The sequence below is a fragment of the Camelus ferus genome, chromosome 18 (assembly GCF_009834535.1).
Source record: "Camelus ferus isolate YT-003-E chromosome 18, BCGSAC_Cfer_1.0, whole genome shotgun sequence".
Taxonomy (NCBI): Eukaryota; Metazoa; Chordata; class Mammalia; order Artiodactyla; family Camelidae; genus Camelus; species Camelus ferus.
In genome coordinates this window covers 3351678-3371543 of record NC_045713.1, presented here as the reverse complement: position 1 = coordinate 3371543, position 19866 = coordinate 3351678, and positions in this window count along the sequence as shown.

The following is a 19866-nucleotide window of genomic DNA, read 5'->3' as shown; positions in this document are numbered from 1 at the left end:
TAACATGCACAGAATCCAAACATGACGGGATTATTGCCCCATGGGCCAGCGCTTAGGGATGGGTCGATGGGAGACAGAACCCTTTGGTGTTTTCCCTCCCCTGGTGGACATGCCACGTGACTAAGAGTATCTCAGAGGCCAAGGCCACATGCCCTCTGGCGGGACCAGCTCAGGAGCACTCCCCTATAGCTGCTTTTCCTCCTCTCTTGATGCCTTCCCCATCTGCTACTTCTGAGCCCCTTCAACACCAAACCAACCCTCCCTGGGCTCAGCCCCCATCTTCGGGTGGGCTCTCTGGAGGAACACAGGCTCTCAGAGTCAATCCCAGAAGAACCCCTAGAAAGCGGACTCTTAGGGCAGGATTCAGAAACTACATGGCTCCCTAATCGATCAGATGGGCGCCTGGACCCCACTGCCGGGGGCAGCAGGGTGGTCATGTCCCCCGGCCTGCAGAAGCCTCACAAGGGCTAAGACTCTCATCAGTGGTGGATGGAGAGGAGGTGGGAGGGGAAGGTTTACCTCAGGTAGGGGGGCTTGGCAGGTACAGGGCCATTGGTCAGCAGGAAGCTTCTGGAGGCGGCTGGCTTCTGTTAACAGCTTTATAAGCCTTTCAGAAATAAAATGGAAGACTTAGGTCAGCCGTCCACGTACTCAGGGCACACTGTGAGCATCGGAAAGCCCCATGGAAGCTTTTAAGGAGTTCTCCATCTCTCTGAGCTGCAGGACAAACTGTGCCGAAAATTTGGCCCAGAGTCAATTTTAAGGAGAACAGAATTTAAATAAAGGCTGAATGCATAGACTTGATGGGTATCTTGGGTCCAAATAAGGGCCTTGATAGGGAAATATTGGGACCCGAAGACCAGGGATGGGGATTTTGGTTGGCTGGCCAGAGAATTTTGAAACCTGGATTCCCCTGGACCTGTAAGGTCAGCAGAAAAAGTTCCTTCCCTTGACAGAGAAGAGGCAGTTTCTTCTTGCCTGGAGGTTTGCAGAAAGCTCACATGAAGAAATCGTCTTGTTAGGTGATGCTGGTTCACCTCAAGACCCCTTCCTTCATCCCTCCTTGCCCCTACAACGATAACTAGTCAGCTGCCGCAGAACACAGCCACCTCTGCTCTGGAAGGAAATGGTGAAATTAGCTGAAGGACCACAAGGCTCGGCAAGGGTGTGCTGAGAGGGATCCTGGGGGGGAGATCGGTGTAGTCAGCCCAGCTGTGGTGGTGGTGGGTGGCGGCAGGACACACAGCTGACATGGGAGAGCTTACTGATAAGCAAACACTTCCTCGTCACTGGGGGTTAATGTCCTGGCAAGGTCACTTGGAGCCAGTCCTATTCCACTGCTGGGAGGGCTTCTTGAAGCTTCCACATGGTGATGGCTCACCAGCAAATACGGTGGAGTTGCTAGCACCGTTTTGGTAGAGTAATGAGTTAGTGGTCCAAAGGTTGAGAGAGGTGAGAATGTGAGAATGATTTACTCCATGAAACCAGAAAATCCAGCTCCTTGCTCAACATGCTTTCTCATCTCACTCCCTTCACTGAAATAGTAAGAAATGTGCTGGGGAGGGGAGTACCAAGTTCTTTGACAGGTTAACTGGCGGCTGCTGTCCAGAGGCTGGGGCAGCAGTAGGAGATGCAGCTGTGGAGCTGAGCTCCCTGTTTCCAGCAGGGATAATGGGACCCCAGGACTGCAAAGGCTGGGTTGGGGCATTTAACTGACAAGGCAAAGCAGAAATAATTATTATAATGGACAGCAAAGCTTGGATGGCAGCCAGTGTGCCCTAGACTTGTAGGAATTGATGGCCATGACTATGGCATTCCTGGGGACAAGAGACATAGGAAGTTGTCTGTGGTATTATTTAATGTGCATAAGCACAGACACAAAAACCGACAAGAAGACACTTGAGGGCTGGTGCTTAGAAAGCTGATGCTAGTTTTTGGGTGATGACCTTGCACCCAGGTTCCAGTAGAAAGCTAGACGCTTCATTGATTTAGGAGGTCCCCTCAGAAGAGGACTTTGCCGTACCATCACAAGCATGGAAAGTACGTATGTTCCCAACGCTCTCCCCCAAAGGACCTTCAGTTGGGGTGACTACACACTGGAAATAAGGCAACAGCCAGACCTCTCAAGAGCTGTGAGATACAGAGTGTGAACTGACATTAATAATCGGGGACCTAAAATAGCAACATGACCCTTGGTTTGGTGTGATGACTTATGGAACCAGGGGACTGACACATGCCGTCCTGGCCCGAGTCTGTTTCACAGAGGATTCAAAGGGTTTACAGATCTACGCTGTGGGTATTTTTTCTAGTCTTCAAGTGCACAATTTGGATGGATACAGAGAAGGCACACACTGGTTTTATGACCTGGGCGGTAAGAGCTTTTGTGAGAGGAATGACCAAATGAAAACCCAAATCAATACAGGAGGAACCTTACAAGTGGAACCCATGATAAGAACCACCATACAAAGTGATCCCCATTGTATTTCATTAGCTCATCAACACGAATTGTCTGGATTATGATGTATGACAGTGGTCTGTTATGACCTTAACCAAGCAATTGCACCAGTTGCAATAGCTATGCTAGATGTGGTGTTTACTAGAACAGATTAACAGAGCATCTGGTACTTGGTGCATGGTATTTGATCTGGCAAGAGTATTCTTTTCATTCCCTATCATTAAGGAAAAACAAAACCAGTTGACTTTTACATAGAAAGGACAGCAATACACATGCTGTCTCACCCTATGTTAACTGTCCTCCTCTCTATGATAGCACAGGCCACAGGAACCTCTATCATCTTGACATGCCAGACATCACAGTGGTCCAGGGTATCGATGACATCACGCTAATTTGATCTGATGAGTGGGAAGTGTCAAGCATTAGCGATGCAGTAGTATAATCCATGTTGCCAGAAGAAGGAGGAATATCCTCTGAAAGTTCAGGGTTACTCTATGTTAGTAAAATATTTACGAATTCAGTGCTCTGGAGCTGAAGGAGCTAAGCTGTTGAACCATGTGACCCCCACCATTAGGAAAGAGGCTCTGTGGTTGATGCCTCTTTGGGTTTGGGAGGCAGAATACACTGCATTTAAGAACAATGCTCTGATCCATTTATGGGATAACTTGTGAGGCTGCAGGTTTGAGCTGGTCCAAAAAAAAAGGGGTGAGCACCATAGCAGACCTGGGCTGTGGTGAAAAGCATCTTGCTGCTAAGGCCATGTGCCCCAGAAGACTTGAGAGTCACCACAAATCCTGACAGGAGAGTCACAGGGCAGACTACTGGGGTTCCAAGCAATCTGAAGCACGGCCATGCTTTCTGTGGCTGAGAACTCTTGTTATCTGAAATGTCTCTCCTGGCATGTTGTTGTGCCTTAGTAGAGACTGAACAACCATGGGACATCATGTGACTATGAGAACGAAACATCCCATCATTGAGCCATAAGGTTGGGCAGACACAGCAACACTTTACTGTATGATGGAAACGGTATGTTCAACGTTTGATCTGAACAAGTCCTGAGGGTACAAATAAGACACATGAACAGACGGTCCAGACTTCCAGGATAACTGCCTCTCTTGGGCTAATGCCTCTCTTTAAACTTACACTTATGGCTTTGTGGTCGTTTCAGTTGATCAACTGATAGAGGATAAATTCAGACATGGTTCAGGGATGGGTTAATAAATCACTATTATATATGAATATATAGTAATATTATATAAACATATATGTAATCATATTTACATAATTATATAACACACTGACATTGGCACCTGTTAAACAGCATCTTCCCCACAGCAGTCATTCAGTGACCAGTAGATAGGATGACTCATTGTTGACAAATGTTAGTCATTCTGTCTCCTAGACTACTTTGGGCTAAAAAATAGTCATGGGAGTAGGGAGGGAGGTTATGCATAGGACCAAGGCTAACCTAGAAGTAGCTAGATCAGTGCTGAGACCGATTTCCCATAGCAGTGACTGGCTTGATAATTCATCACCCTTGTATTGACTTTCCTTTTGTGTTTGTTAGCTTTTGCTGTATAACAAACTGTTCTGAACTTAGTAGCTTAGAATAACAACTGTATATTTGGCTCATAAATTTGTGGGTCAACTAGGTAATTCTGCTTATCTGGGCCAGGCTTGGCTTAACTCAGCTGGGCTTGCTCATGCATCTGGAATGGTCTAGGGTGACTTCTGCTCGGACTTCATTGTGGTCTCTCGTCCTCCGGCAGGCTAACCTGGGCGTCTTCACATGGAAGTTGCAGAGCACCAAGAAAGCAAAGGAAAAAAGTCTGTTGATGCCTAGGCTGGAACTGACACAATGTCACTTCTGATGCATTCTATTGGTCAGAGCAAATCACGAGGTTTGCCCACATTCAAGAGATAGGGGAATATACTCCATCTCTTGATGGGAGGAGCCCCCAGGTCACGTTGCACAAGAGCATAGATACAGTGAAGGGAAGAATGGTGACCATTCTTGCAAAGATTCTGTCACACCTCTGTGAGCGTTAGTCTTATGTGTCAACTTTGCTCGGTTATAGTACCCAGTAATTGATCAGACATTAATCCAGATTTGCTGTGGAGGTATTTTGTCAGTTGGTTAACATCTACAATCAGCTAACTTCAAGTAAAGGAGATTACTTGGGGTTATGTGGGTCAGCCTCCTTCAATCAGTCGAAAGACCTTAGATGGGCAAAAACTGAGGTTTCCCACAGAAGAAGAATTTGTGCCTCAAGACGGCAGCATCAACTCCTACCTGAGTTTCCAGCCTGTTGGCCTGTGCAATGGATTTCAGATTTGCCAGCTCCCACGTTGCATGAGCCAATTCCTTAAGTAAATCTCCATAGATAGATAAGTGATAGATTCTGCTTCTCTAGAGACCCCTGATTGATACAACTTCCTCCTCTGTTTGACTTTTCCAAGATCCCATTCCTGAACCCTGGGATCACTTCTGAAAACAAACTGTTCATAACAGGTTCTTGTCTCATGCTTTACTTTCTTGAGAGAATCTAGCCTGAGATAGTAGGTTTTTGAAAAGATGACCATTTATATTGCTTCTGTAAAATTCTGTGATAAGCCAATTATCTGACATTAAGGACTTTTATTGGTAGAGAAGTTCAAAATATTGAAATGAAAACTGGTTAATGTATGTGTACTTGAAGCTTTATCGGAAAATTAAAATGCAAATGAAAGATGTCAAGTCAAGTTGGGAGCTGAATCACCAACATTTGTAACCATGGAAAACTTAAATCTTTGAGATTATTGGGGTTCTAAGTTATCTGGAAGCCTGGTAGGTAGGATTTATAGCAGCAAATCCTGCCCAAGGCCCCCTCCCCACCTTCCTCAGTAGAATCTAGAATCTTCCACCATGCCATTTTCCACCACCTGCAAAGCTACTACCCTGGTATCAGCCACCATCATTTCTTACCTGGATTATTAGACTCCTAACTGTTTCTACTTAGTACCCTTCTGTCTACTCTTACTCCAGAATTCAGAGGAATCGTGGTAAAACACGAAGTCAGATTATGCAATTCCTCTGCTCACAATCCCCCTAAACCTCCCATTTTGCTCAGAGAAAAAGCTAACATACAATAGCTGTCAAGGCCCAACATGATCTGGCTTCAGTTTCTCTCTCTGACATCATCTCTTGATCTTTTCTGCCTTCACTCCAGTCACTCTGGCCTCCTCACTCTTCCTCAAGTGCACTAGACATGCTCAGGGCTTAAGACCTTGCTGTTTACCCCCCTGGAATGCTCCTCCCCGCCACATCTCCCTGGCTCACTCCACACGACCTCCGTCTTCACAGCTCCAAGGGCACCATCTGCCCTGTAGCATAGACACATGACATGCTGGAGACTGGCGGGTGAACCCCATAACTTTCAAGTTAGGAAAACTGAGAAACAGAGTGCTTGAATGACTTCCAAGGATCTCACGCAAGATGGAAGACTGGCAAAAGAAGACATGTTTCACAGTATCTCCTTTTTGAGATGTCTCTCAGAACAATTCTGTTTAGAGAAAGAGAGGTTGGCAATGGATCACATCCAGAGAAAACTGTCATGTGTGTTTCTAGGCGTAGCATGGAGTTGACCTATTGTACTTGTGCTGAGCAGAGTGACGGGTGTGGACTGAACCCCACACTGTGTGGGGAGTGGAGCTGGACACCTCGGCACCCCCCATCACCCACTGCAAGCACTGGGGCAGGGGAGTAGGCATCCCCCCCACCCCACCCTGTGAAGTGACTGGTTGGGGGGGGAGCAGGGCTCAGGCTTGTACTCTGTGACCGTGTCATATTCAATATTCCCTGGCAGGTGTGGAAAATGACTCACTCCCATCACTCCTCTGAAAAATGTCCCTTCATGTTTCATAAGCAACAGCTTTGCTGTGCCATTGTCTCTGTTAGTTATTTTCCTAATTCATAATTATCTTAGTTCTTAAAATGTAGGCGTACATTTAAAAGCATGATCCAATAGTGCATGATTGCTGCCACATTGTGTTTGAAGTAATTACCATTCATTTGGCTTTTGAGGCTGTTGAATGAATTTTCCACATGAGATTCCTTAATTTGTACATATTTTATTGCTATAAAATAGGTATTGGCAAGCTGCCTAAACGTAGCGAAGGCCTTTAATTCCTATCACTGTGTGATAAAACAAATTGAGTGCAAACTGAGAGGCGTAAGATAGAACACTTGAATTGGGTTCGACTCGGGGTTTTCTTTTTTCTTTTTTTTTTCCCCCTAAACCAAGTTTCCCCAGGTGTGAAACACAGGTAAGATTAAGGTAGCTTAGTTCAGGCTGAGAGCTCAGAATTGTTTTAGCGTTTGTATAAAAATGATAATGTCCCTCCTTGATGGCAAACCTCTCTCTTCCCATGATCTATTATTCCTTGGGGGAAAGGATGTTTGAAGAGAGAAGGTGATTAGCATTTTTCATGCATAGTAAGAGAAATCCAGTGCTCACAAAACAGCCGGAGAATCCTTGGTCAAGGTAGAGAACTGGGCTAGATGTTGAGACCAGGGTGGGTTCTGCCAAGCTGTGTAGCCATTCGAAGTCCTTCTATTCCCCTGAGCCCAGCTTGCTCACTTGTAAAATTAAGGCGTTGGAACAAGTGATTTCAAAATTTAGTTTGTAATTTGTTTTTCTGAGGTCATCAGTGTCTTGGATTTATCCAAGATCTTTTCCCTCAGGCTTTCTCTAGAGTTTTAAAAATCACATCTGTCCTGTTATGCCTATATCCTAAAAATAGCGAGATGAGCGATTACACTGTAGAAAGTATTCAAGTGTTGTGTTAGGTGACCTTCAAGGTCTCTCCTAATCCAGAAATTCTTTGACTCCATGTGGTCAACGGAAACTCTTCCTGGCTTCTTTAGCTGGATTTCCCACCACCCTCCCACCCAAATCCTTCCCACCAGCTCTGAGTCTCCCAGCAAAAACAAGCAAACAAAGTAAAGAACCACCACCACCAGCAGGGGTGGTGACATTCAGGATGATGGTCTGAAGGTGGGAAGAAACCAGCCAAGCAAGAGTGAGTTAGGTCCACTTCAGAGGTCCGCACGTGTAAAGGGTCGAGGTGAGAGGGAACTGGGTGTACTGGGGAAACTGGAAAGTGCCCTGGGTGGATGGAGCAAGTAGGTGGAACAGGAAGAGAAATAAATGGGTTTCTCAGATGCTCTGCTTCAGACCAGAGCCATGTGCATCAGGCATCTGGAGAGCGAACATCTTTTGCCAACGGAGCTTGCTACTGAAGCAGCTTTTGTCTCTTCCATTTTGTGGACTGGAATTCAGTAAATTCCTAATGCTTTCTATTCCCTTTTCCTTTTTACCTCACCTAAATTATCCTCAGTGTGTCTCTCTACTCGCTTCGGTGCATTTTCCCTCTACTATGCACTTCTGATTTGATTGTGTCTTTAAATGTCATTCCCTTCTATTGATGTCTTTCAAGCCAGAATTTTATCTCAATAAGCCTGCGATACCCATAAGGTGCTATCTGCCACTTAGTGTTAACCGTCTTCAATTCGCTTTGCTCACTGCCAGGACCTAATGTTGGTTTGTAGACGTGTAGTGACTCGGGATAGCTCTTTTTGTAGCAGAATATCTTACAACTGTTGCTTTCTGTAAAATACTGCCTCTCAGATTGACTTCCGCTGATGTAACAGGACGAGGTGCAATGTTAGGTGCCTGACATACACCCAGAATTCGATGACGTACCTTCAAAATATGAAGAAAATAGTATTTCTGGTTTTATGTTTTGTGGTAGTATTCATAAATACGTGTGTAACAGTGAGTAATGAAATAAAAGATGTAAAAACTGTTATTTTTATGGTAAAGTAAATACATATGGCTAATCTAATTTTTAAAATATTGTAATTTTTTAAATGTGAATCATAACTTTTTCTAGACATATTTCTTTGATAAAATGTCCTCAAATATATTCTATTGGAAAGAAGCAGAAATAGAGTATATTTAATGTCTAAGTTATATAATAATTTAATGATAATTAGCATCTATTTCATATGTGTTTATTATGCTGATTGTATTTGCTTTATCAAAGACTGTCTTTGCTTTGGTAATCTGTGCTGTCCTGCCATTTCTAATGGAAATGTGTGTGGCATGCATCTCAATTTCATGCAATGCAGAGGTCGGTGCTCCACTGAAAGGTTCTTCATCTATCCTTGTCCTGTCCTTATTAAGATGTATCCCCAAGCGGAGAGGGTATAACTCAGTGTTAAAGCGCGTGCTTCGCATGCACGAGGTCCTAGGTTCAATCCCCAGTACCTCCATTAAAAAAAAAAAATTGTGTCCCCAAGTAGAGTGAATGAAAAAAGAAAATCACGTATGAAATCACAACCCGGTGGCATGGTAGTGGTGTGTGGTCACCACAACTGCCATCTGGGCACGGGGATGACAACGAGCAGTTGACAGGTAGGGGGTGAGAAGAGGGGGCTTTGAACAAATCCAGCCAATCAGTCGTAAATTCCGCACCTTTTCACCCACTATGGGCATCAAAAGAAGTGCAAGGGGCTGACAATACTGTTACGGATTCATGCTAATTTATAAAGTTAGACCATTCCTAAATCTCAGTTGGTAGGTACACTCAGTACGAAGTTGCTTGCAAAATACCACACAAGCAATAACCATTGAGATACATCAGTCTTTGCAAATCACTGGACCCTTCCAGGCATGGGAGCTGAGACTGCTTGTCAGTCCCAGGCTCTTGGCACTTGCCGATTCTAAATTTTACCCAAAACCTTAGAAAGGAGACTGAATCTTCACAGACGTGCCAACATGGATTTTGACAATGAATGGGAAGAGCTGACCCCTATAAACTGCTGATCTTAGCAAAACAAAGTGTTGAGAAGGCACTTCCTGTGGCACTTAAATGGAATTCGATGCGAATACATCACAGGTCAGAAGGATCTCTGGCCTCATCTCACTGTAAATAACTCATTTGTAATTATTTATTTAGTAACTGCTATTGTCATTGTAAATAACATGCTAACAGGAGCATCTCCTGTACTCGCCATTTTAAACTTGTTCTGCAAACACTCAAACATGCGCAGAAGTGGGCAGAATAGCAATGACCTGGCCCCAGTACCCATCACTCAGCTTGAGTAATCAGCTTCATGGTCAGTCTTTCTAATCTGTACCGCCCCTTCCTAGATACCCATGTTTCAGTGTGTATGTGCGTTTAAAAAATCCATGAGCACAACGCCCGTGATGCAGCCTATGAAATTAACAGTTGTCCTTTAGTATTGTCAAATGTCCATTCAGTTAATACATTTCCCCAGTTAGCTCATAAATATTTTTTAAAGAGTCAGCTTGCTGAATGAATCCACTCAAAGGCCACACACTGCATTTGATTCTTTGAAGTGGTTTTTAATCTGTACGCTCCCTCTTTCTCTCTTAAAAAACTGTTTTCCTTTGCAATTTATTTTATGAACAAGCCTAGTCAGTTGTCCTCTAGATTTTCCTATAGTCTGGACTTTTCTGATCGCTCCCCCCACAGTGTTAAGCAGACTCCTCTGGATCCTGAATGTCTTGCCAACTGGTAGCTATTTCTGAGCCTTTGTGTGATTCAAGTTGGAGTTTGGGGCAAGAAGTCCTCAGAGGTGGTGGTGTTGCCTCTTTGCCACTTTAGCTCCATCTTGTAGCGCACAGCGTGACACGGGGGTGGCTCGGTCATACCTGCCGGATGGCGGCATGCATCACCCCCTCTCACGCTCCCGTGTGGGTCCCTGGGCATCTTCCATGTCAGGATGCTGCTCCATCTTCTCATGATGTAGTAGCTGGCTTAGCTACTGCGATGTTGGAACTGTACTTGGTTCTACTAACACAGAGATGGACAGCCTCCCCTAGGGGGCTCACTGCCTGGAGGACCGAGGGAGTCATGGGTGCCCACTTGAATTCACAGGATGTTACAGGGATAACATACAAGCGCATGAAGTCAGTGTCAGAGGGCATACAGGGTCTTCTCAGGGGGACGAATGCCAGGAGCTAACCAGGGCAGGAAGTCAGGGAGAACAGCTAAGGCAGAGGCGCAAAGAGAATGGTGCACTGGGGGGCTGCACGTGGTCCCAGGAGCAAGGACAGTCATGGGCACTGTGGTCGGAGAGGCCAGGCCAAGGATGCCTTGGAATCCCAGCTAGGGAATTTTGATTTCATTTTTAAGAAGAGAAATGGGTACTTAGGGGATATTTACATTTTATACTTGTATTTAGTGAAATCGTGATGGCTGTGGTTTGAACACAGAATTAGAAGAGGGTGAGATCTGAGTCTGAGAAGCAGGTAAAAAGGCAGGAAGAGATGAGAGGCCTGAACTTGGGCAGTGGCTACAGGGATCCATTTCAGTTACATTTGAAAAACAGAATCAGCTGGCATCTCCAATGACTTAGATGCGGGAAGGAGGGACAGAGCCAGGGCTGAAGGGGCCCCAGGTTGCTGGCATGGGTGTTCACTTTCTGTCACCTGTCACTTACATCTTCTACTTCCGTTGTATGAGTGTGGATACTTCGGCAAATACCGAAAAATTACAGACAATTATCTTAATATGTGAGCTTCTTTAAAATACAGCCTAGATTGTAAGTCACACAGCAAACTGAGGCAAAACAAAACAAAACAAAAACAGCCAGAAACTCTTACTGTTTGAGTCCAGTGCCCTCACCTGAAACCTTAGCAGCTAGGACCAAGTAAGATTTCCCCCGTGGACTCAGTTAGTGCCCGGGCTGGAATTCGAACACAACTGGGGCCAGGGAATATGATTGGTATTTCAACAGAGTTGAAACACAGCATTCTGGGGCCGGGGCCTGGGCAGGCCACACATCATGTTTGGGGCTGGTAGTGGGGTTACTAAGTCTGGGTCTGTGGGACTTAGAACTCATTATTTAACCTTCTTGGAGCAAACATTGCTCCGGGCTGAGTCCGCTGTCTGATGGGGAAGCCTTCGGAAAGCTTCTCCCTGACCACATTCTCCATGTGTAAATGGCCTTGGTCGTGGCTGCCCTCCCCACCAAGAGGCTTTCTGCAGTTTTAAAGCACGACAAGGTTGGGGAGTCCTATGACACCTGTAACTGAGAGGGTAATGGGTTGGCTCGGGCCCTGAGAAGTCCAGAGCTCTGCTTCCTGCCCAGAGTTGCCACTAACGCCCTGATTATTTGGACAGGTAACTCAGCAGGGACAGGGCCTGAGGTTCTGGGCTCTGTCTCATCCGCCCAAGGAGGCACCTAGAATAGAAGACCCCCTTGTCCCTTTGTTACCAACACTCACTGGCTATAAGCCAAAAACTACAAAGGATTCTTGTTCCACACGTTCAGCACCAAATTCTCTCCTCATCTGCTCCTCTCAACATTTTTCTCCTCTATGGTGGAAAAAAAGGAGTTCAAGTAACAGAGCTCCTTTTCGTGTAGATTAAACCATAGCCCCTGTCAAATCACATCACCCCCGGGGACCGTTCTCACACTACAGTCAGCAGCAGCCTTCCTGTACCTGAAGGACCAGCAGCCCCAGTGGGCCAGAATCCCTGAGCGAGGGAAGGGGGAGGAGCAGACACAAAGAGGCAGGAATATGCACTATTAACATTTTTTTAAACTTCCTTTTTTTGGAAATACCTTTAGACACATGGGAAGTTGCAAAGATAATGCAGAGAGGTCCCAGGTGGCCTTCCCTAGGCTATCCTGATAGTCTGATCTTAATAATTATAATAATTATTAAGTAATTATTTGATTTTAAAATAGTTGTTAAATTCTTAAATAATGAGAGTACTATATCTAAACCAAATGTTTGATGCCGGCACCAGATATGTGCCTAGTTCTATGCCATTGTTTCACACACGTAGATTTCTGTAACCACCACTGTAACATACATGATATAGTTAATTTTATGTGTCAATTTGGCTGGGCCATGGTGCCCAGATATGTGGCCAAACATTATACTGGATGTTTCTGTGAGGGTGTTTTTGGATGAGATTAACATTTAAAATGGTAGACTTTGAGTAAAGCAGATTGCGTCTCTAATGTGGGTGGGCCTTGTCCAATCAGTTGAAGGTCTTCATAGAACAAAGACTGACCTCCCACAAACAAGAGAGATTCTGCCAGCAGATGGCCTTTGATTCAAACCATGGTATTAACTCTTCCCTAATCTGCTGGTCCACTCTGTAGAATTTGAACTTGCCAGCCTCCATCGTTGTGTGAGCTTATTGCTGAAAATGAATCACTTATACAGATATGTATGTACATCCCATTGGGAAAAGAACCCTGACTAGTACAATATAGAACTAAGGAGTCTGTACTTTAGCCAGCTTCCCAGGCGACTGTCAGGCACTGTGAAATTTGAGGAGCACTGTCTCCAACAAGACAACTGTCAGCTGGACGAGCCAATGGATCTAAGATTCTGAGGGTCAATGCGACACTACACAGCAGTCCTTCTGAACAGTGAAGAGAGAAGTTTGTCCTGGTTGCCCCAAGTGTCAGGACACTTTCTACCCCCTGTCCAGCTTGCAGTCTATGGATGGCATGCATCTCGCACCTCCACGTGCACAATGGGGCAGCTGGCTGAGGTTCTGTCTCTAGCAAACGCCTATGTGAGGCTGGTGCTTCTGGTCCATGGAACACACTTCTGGGAATCAGATGAGCTGGATCCCTGGCTCTGACCTTCACTGGCTCTGTGACCCTGGGGATGCTGTCACATCTAGATTTCCTCATTTACAAATTGGGGGTAATACTCTCTCGAGCATACTGTGAGAGTAGGTGACATCATGCCACAGTGCCCAGCACAGGTCTGGCACACAGTTGTCACTCATTAATTCTTCCTTTTCTTCTCCATCTTCCCATTCCTCAGTGGAGATGATCTTCCCATGGGATAATGACAAAAGGTTAATTTGAACACACACAGAAAGAACAGAGCTTTCAGGGCTGCCTTCCCAGTTCTGAGTTGGCATTCTTCCCGAGCCCCCTTCCTGTACTTCCTAAGAGACTGGACCTCGTCCACTCTGCACTGATTTTGGTTAGGCCATAGTCATTTTTGCTTTGGAGTCTGTGTTTTATCATTTCCTTCAAGTCCAAACTGACCTTTGATATATAACTGCTTGAAAAATGAATGTTCTTGGGGAATAATTCCCTAAAAAGGGCAACTCCACCTCGTTCGCCATCCTCTTGGAGACGGGATCCCAGAACCTGCCTCGGAATAATCCTTCTGACCATGCACTTTTATCCTGGGGAGAAAGGTCCTGAAATGCAATTTATTGTAAAACACACAGTGGTTACAAGCTACCACAGTCAATGATATTCCTTTTATTACCACTCAGATGAGAACAGAAAATGACATTGGAAAGCAGTGAACTCACCAGAAGGGCAGAGAAAGTCATTAAATTCAACATGCATCGTATTTCATAATCAGAACCCCGCAGTCAGCACTGACACCACAGAATGAGTTTGTTGCAGTCATGATAATATAAAACCCATTGCATCTGCTTCCCTTGGCTCTTTCTTTTTGGACCCTAGCTGGGGCCAGGCCATTAATCACTGGAGGCAGGGGATGGTGCAGACCACTGCACACTGGACTGCATAAATTGAAGATACATCAGTATTAGAGGGAACGCTGTCTTTAGTTTATCTCTGATCGGGATGGTGGCCTCTGGAAGGCTGCACCCTTCTGGTGCAGTCAACCTCCTGCCTTGAGAAATCTCTGAAAGAGGAGTGTCTACGGTTCATATGAGCTTCCTAAATCTAGAGACTTAAACAAACTCTCCAAAATCTCCTCACCATGCCTCTATTTGTTTGAATGAGAGCATCTGGATGACGTGGATTCTTCAGTCTAGCCAGCAAAGGGCGGGAACAGGAGACGCCAACATCCAGTTCCAGCAGGCACCGGCTGCTCTGCGAGTTTGTCTATTGGAGTCCTTGGGGGGAGAGAAGGAAGAGCTTCCTGGCGTAACTCCTGCTCCCCTCAAGATGCCAAGTTTCCTTCTCCCTCCCCTGTCTCTTCCTCATTTAAATCGTCTGAGAGTGGATTCTGAGATGACCAGGATTGGGGGATGGTACTTGGGTACAGCTCTCTTTAGAACATGGGAATGCTAAAGCCATTTTGACCTTAACTGTGAGCCTTAGTTATTAATTCCAGGGCCACAGGAAAAATCCAGCTTAATATCCTGTTACACTTATAAAAATGTTAAATATTACATAAGGGTGAGAACACACCCATTGCAATTTAAAAAATATGAATCATGCATTTCTGCAGCTTACATTTTGCACTTTAGCAAAAGCCTTGAAAACGATTTCCAGACCAACTTTTTCATTTCTCTCTGGGTACACAGGAAGAACCCAGCCCCTCTTTCATCAAGGTGGGACCACGTGACTGAAGTTCTTGCCGGTGGGTTGTGAGCACAAGTGATGGAGATCACTTCCAGGCATATCTCACGCCATCTTCACCCCCTCTCCCCGATCTGCACAGTGGAAGCAAAGATTCTAAGACGGTAGAGCGACAACTTGGAGAGAGACTGGGCCCCTGAGTTCACATCTTTAAAGAGAGTCACTTAGCTGGGACCTAGAAATTAGAACTCTAGATCATTTCTAGTTCTTGATCATGCATACGAGGATACAAGGAGTATCTCTGTGTGTTCGAGAGCTTATTTACGAGGAGATGCAAGGTTGATAGAGCCCAAATCCCTCCCTCCAGAATGATCCTGCGCTGCCCTCCTGTGCATAGCGCACGGCAGTGTCTGAGTACTTATCGCTGATTCGGAGCTCTTTTCCTTTGAATTGTTGGTTCATATGCTGGGTCCATTTTTACACTGGGTTCTAGGCATTTTTTCCTTATAGGTTCGTGGCATCTTTATATATTATTTATTTATTCAAGAACTATTGCTAACACACCTGGTATAAGCCAGACAATCTGAGGCACCGGGTGGATGGCGGTAAGTGAAAGCACACACGGTTTCTGAAGAAGATAAATCAGCTTAAGTCGGATGATGAATAACGGTGAGTCAGACAAGAAAAGAAAGGAGATTCTAGGCAGAGGAACAGCAAATGCTAAGGCCTTGAAAGAACGATTACTAAGAGAACCATGAAAAGACACCTTGCTCTCGAGTTTGAGACTGTAGAACAAGGGGCTTAGGGCCAGGGCTATGCATAAAATGCTAGGGCGGAGGGATAGCCACAATTAATGAGGCTGAATTACAGGGGGTGGGCTGAGAACATAGATATTAAACCTAATATCTTCTTCTGTAACTTGGGTCTAAATACTGGAACGTAGCTTTGTTTATATCCATGGCTACGTTGATGCAGGAATCACAGCTGAACTCAGTTATCAAAAATCTGTCCTCCTGTGGGCGTTAGGGCACATCAGTGGCACAGGTGAGGACAGCGGCCCACAGAGGCTTAGTGAGGATATGGTACCATCTCCCCCAAGTCAAGGCCTCGCCTTTGTGGAAGTTGCAGAAAGTTCCAACCAGACTTCTGTATCAACATGGTAGATTCAACCTGAGTGAACCTTCCCTTCCTTCCCCAAACCTATCTCAACTACATGCAAGGTATGCAGTGTTCAAGCATGGTCGTCGCTGGCGTATTGTGTGTGTTGGGGAGGGGCAAGTTTCCCCTCTACCCCTCTTGCGTTCTTGTGGCTGGACTAATAATAAACTTGACATGAGACGGATTGGCAGGAGAACAAGAAAGAAACTTTAATTCATGAGCATTAAGGAGTGGCCAATGAAGGCAGCTTTTATACTTTTTAGACAAAGGAACAATAAATTTGTGAGGAATTGACAGGGCAAAGAAACTTAGGTTTTGTGCCCAATTGGTGAAGGAGCCTGAACGGAGTTTGGGCTCTGGCAGCAAATTAAAGAAGTAACAAGGCTTGTTTACGTAGGTTTGTCAGCCCCCAGTCCCCTGGCCCTGGGGATAAGGATGTCTGTCTACCTCCAGATGCAGGGAGTGCGCCCTTCACATGAGAGATTTATGTCCTGCTTCAGGGAGACAGAAAGGAGGGGTCAGAGTGTCCCTCTTGCATTAGCTGTTTCTTAAGTAACTTTAATTCAAAATAATCCATATGCCGTCGAGACATATCTTGGGGGGGTGCCCACTCTGGGCCCCAGCAGTTGCCTTAGTAGTTATTTTTTTTCCAAATCTGTTCCTTCAGTTTTGTCTGGGGCATCTTTCCCTGGAATTTTTCACTCTTAGGTAGGAAAACATGTCAGGCTTTCCTTTGTGGTATTTTATTTTTAATTTTTGTGCCAAGTGTTACTTATATCAAGAATACACGGTAATATTATATAACCTTTTTAGGTTATTTTTAATATTTAGATCTTTAATCTAACCAGTCTACCCAGAATATATATATATTTTTGGTGCATGTGATATGTGGGCGAGGTTTAGGTTATTTTTTTTTAAATCCCTCAAAATAATTTACTGAATGTTCTTTTCTTCTGCTATTAATTTATATGCTTTTTTGAACATTCATGTTGTCTCTCCATACACGTGGGTCTATTTGCTCTATCCTAGTTCACCCATCTGTGTGAGACCCCACCCCTCTAATTATTGTAGCTTTGGGGTATGTTGATGACTAGAAGGGAAATTTCTTTCTCGATTCTTTCTCCAAGTTTGAACTTTTCCTTACCACCGTTCCAGATGAACATTAGCATTCACTTGTTATATTTCTAAATATAACCCTGTCTGAAAGTTCCTTGAAACAGTGTTTTTATAATTTATAGAATTTTTTATAATCAGTGCTATATACAAATAAAGTTTCTCAGGGCTTAAAAAAAGAAATAAGCTTGGGAGTTTTTAAAAGATGACTTTCTCCTAGTTAAAGTTAATAGGTGAAAACCATCAACATGTTAAACTTCTTGGGGAACAATTTTCCAAGCCGGGGGAGGGAGAAGAGAGAGTTCCCTACTCCACAGTCAATTCTGAAAGTCACTGGATTGACAGCTTGAGTATTCTCGAGGGGCCAGGGTAGGACCCGACTGCTGTGTCCAGTCAAGCTGTCATTCACACGTGAGCGCTGCACAAAGACATTCTTGGATCTACAGACTCTACCATTTTTTCACCAAGAGCCCTTTCTGCTGAAAGGCCTGGAGGGCATAATTCAGAACACGTCCACTAGACAGGAGTGGGAACTCTTGAAAAGGAATGTTACTTTTGAAAAGTACATGTGACAGCAAGTAAAACCAACTAACCATCAGAGAGAAGTCACTTGGTACCAGAGGTGTGTGTGTGGCGGGGGCCGGGCGGAGCGGGGGAAGGGATGGCGGCTGCAAGGAGGAGCGCGCGTGTGCCTTAGAAGGAGGCGGACAGAGGTAAAGATCCAAAGACTATAATGCAAATCAGTGTTTCTATTTCTTTTTTCTTTAGGAGAGAATGCTCTGGTTAGGCTGATAAGAATGAAAGTTTCATTATTATATTTCATTCTCTATAAATTAGTAAAGTGGCATTCTCGCTTCCTAACTCAGTCTTTGAGTTTTGTTAACATACACCGATATTCCCTCTTCAAAATGTTAACATAATATTCCTGTTCAGCTGCAGAAGTTAGGGTCCCGTAAATCAGGGTGGAGAAATTCTCGATCAAATAAACATTCCCATTAGAAAAATGATGATGTAGGAAAGGGGTACTCCATGAGGCTTTGTAATTTTTTTCCTTTACTGAACTAAAATAGTAAATATTAATAATAAATAAGAATAGTATTAATAACATTTTACCAATATTTAGTAATAAAGAGATGCTGTGTCATTAATTTCTATATCTTATCTCTCTAGAAGACTTTCAGGATGATCTCTCTGTATCATTTCTGTGATTTGCCTGAAATTCATTTACTGGGTCTGCATTGGGAAATAAGCCTTTTGATTACGACAGTACAGGGAACATAAAACAATCTTTAGGTGAAGTATATTTCCACCATCAAGTACCTTTTCTTTTTGACAACTGATTAAGGCTGAGAAAGAATGACTCATCATGGTGTGTACACGGCTGTGCAGATAAGACCAGTCACTGGCAGGTAACAACTGTGACAGACACTTCAACCACAAAAACAGTCATTCTTGTGTGCGTGCCAGGCATCGTGCTACTAAGCACTCATATGCATTATCTGCTTTAATCCTCAATAAGAAATATTAAAGCCCTTTACAGTTCAGAAGACAGAGGCTTAGAGACACTTAACAACTTGCCTAAGATCCCAAGAGGTATAACTTAAATTTCCTTAATTTATGTATTCACTCAGCCCATTTCTTGAGCACATGCAAAATGCCACTTGGGACTCACCAGCCAACAACAGCAGCAGCATTTATGCAGGAAGAGATTTATGAGAAGGAATTGACTCACGTAATTATGGAGGCTGAGAAGTCCCACCATCTGCCAACTACAAGCTGGAGGCTCAGGAAAGCCCTTAGTATAATCCAGTCTTGAGTCCAAAGTGCTGAGAACCAGGAACACCAAGGGCTGGAGTCTTTTGAAGAAGGATGCCAGCCCCGTCCCAGGCTAAACAACCTCCTGGAAGTGACCCCACATTCACTGTTTGTACCATGGGAGGACCCTCCTACTCTCTAAGATTCCTGGTGGCTGTGCGTGACTGTGAGGTGTGAAAGCCACTGGAGGAAACACTGCACTGCTCTCTAGGGACTGGCCCAGCTCGCCCCGGTCTCCCGAACCACCCGTCTGGCATCGTCTCCTGGCTCAGTTCCCTCAGGTGTGAGCTGAAGAAGGTGAACCGGGCAACTTTAAAAGCCTCTTACTATAGCAATTCTTTTTCTCTCGTCCTTTTGATCATTTTATCCCAAACACAGGACCCGAAAAATGACCATTATACCAACTCCTAAACTTCGAAGTTCACCCCAGTGTGCTGCTTAATTTTGTGTGTCAAGTTGATTGGATCATGGGGGTGGCTAAGCGTTGTTTCTGGGCGTGTCTGTGAGGGTGTGTCTGGATAAGATTAGCGTGTGAAAATAGTGGACAGTGGACTTAGTGAAATAGATGGCCCTTCCGAGTGCCTGTGGGCATCATCCAGTCCACTGAGGGCCTGAGGAGGACAGAAGGCAGAGAAGGGAGGGGTTCCTGCCTATCTGCGCTGACTGGGACATGGATCTTCTGCCCTAGGTGCTCCTGGCCCTCAGCCCCTCAGCCCCAGACTGGAACCTCTGTCACTGAGCACCCTGGGTCTCAGACCTTCAGACTCAAACTGAATCACATCATGGCCTTTCTTGGACTTACAGCTTGCAAACGGCAGATCTTGGGACTTCTCAGCCTCCACGATTACGTAAGTCAGTTCCTTATCACACATTTCTTCATGTGGCTATCTCTGGGTCTGGGTCTGGGTCTGCATCTGTGTCTCCTAGCGGTTCTGCCTCTCTAGAGAACTCTGACTAACACGACCAGCATGAATGGAGCAGGCACTGT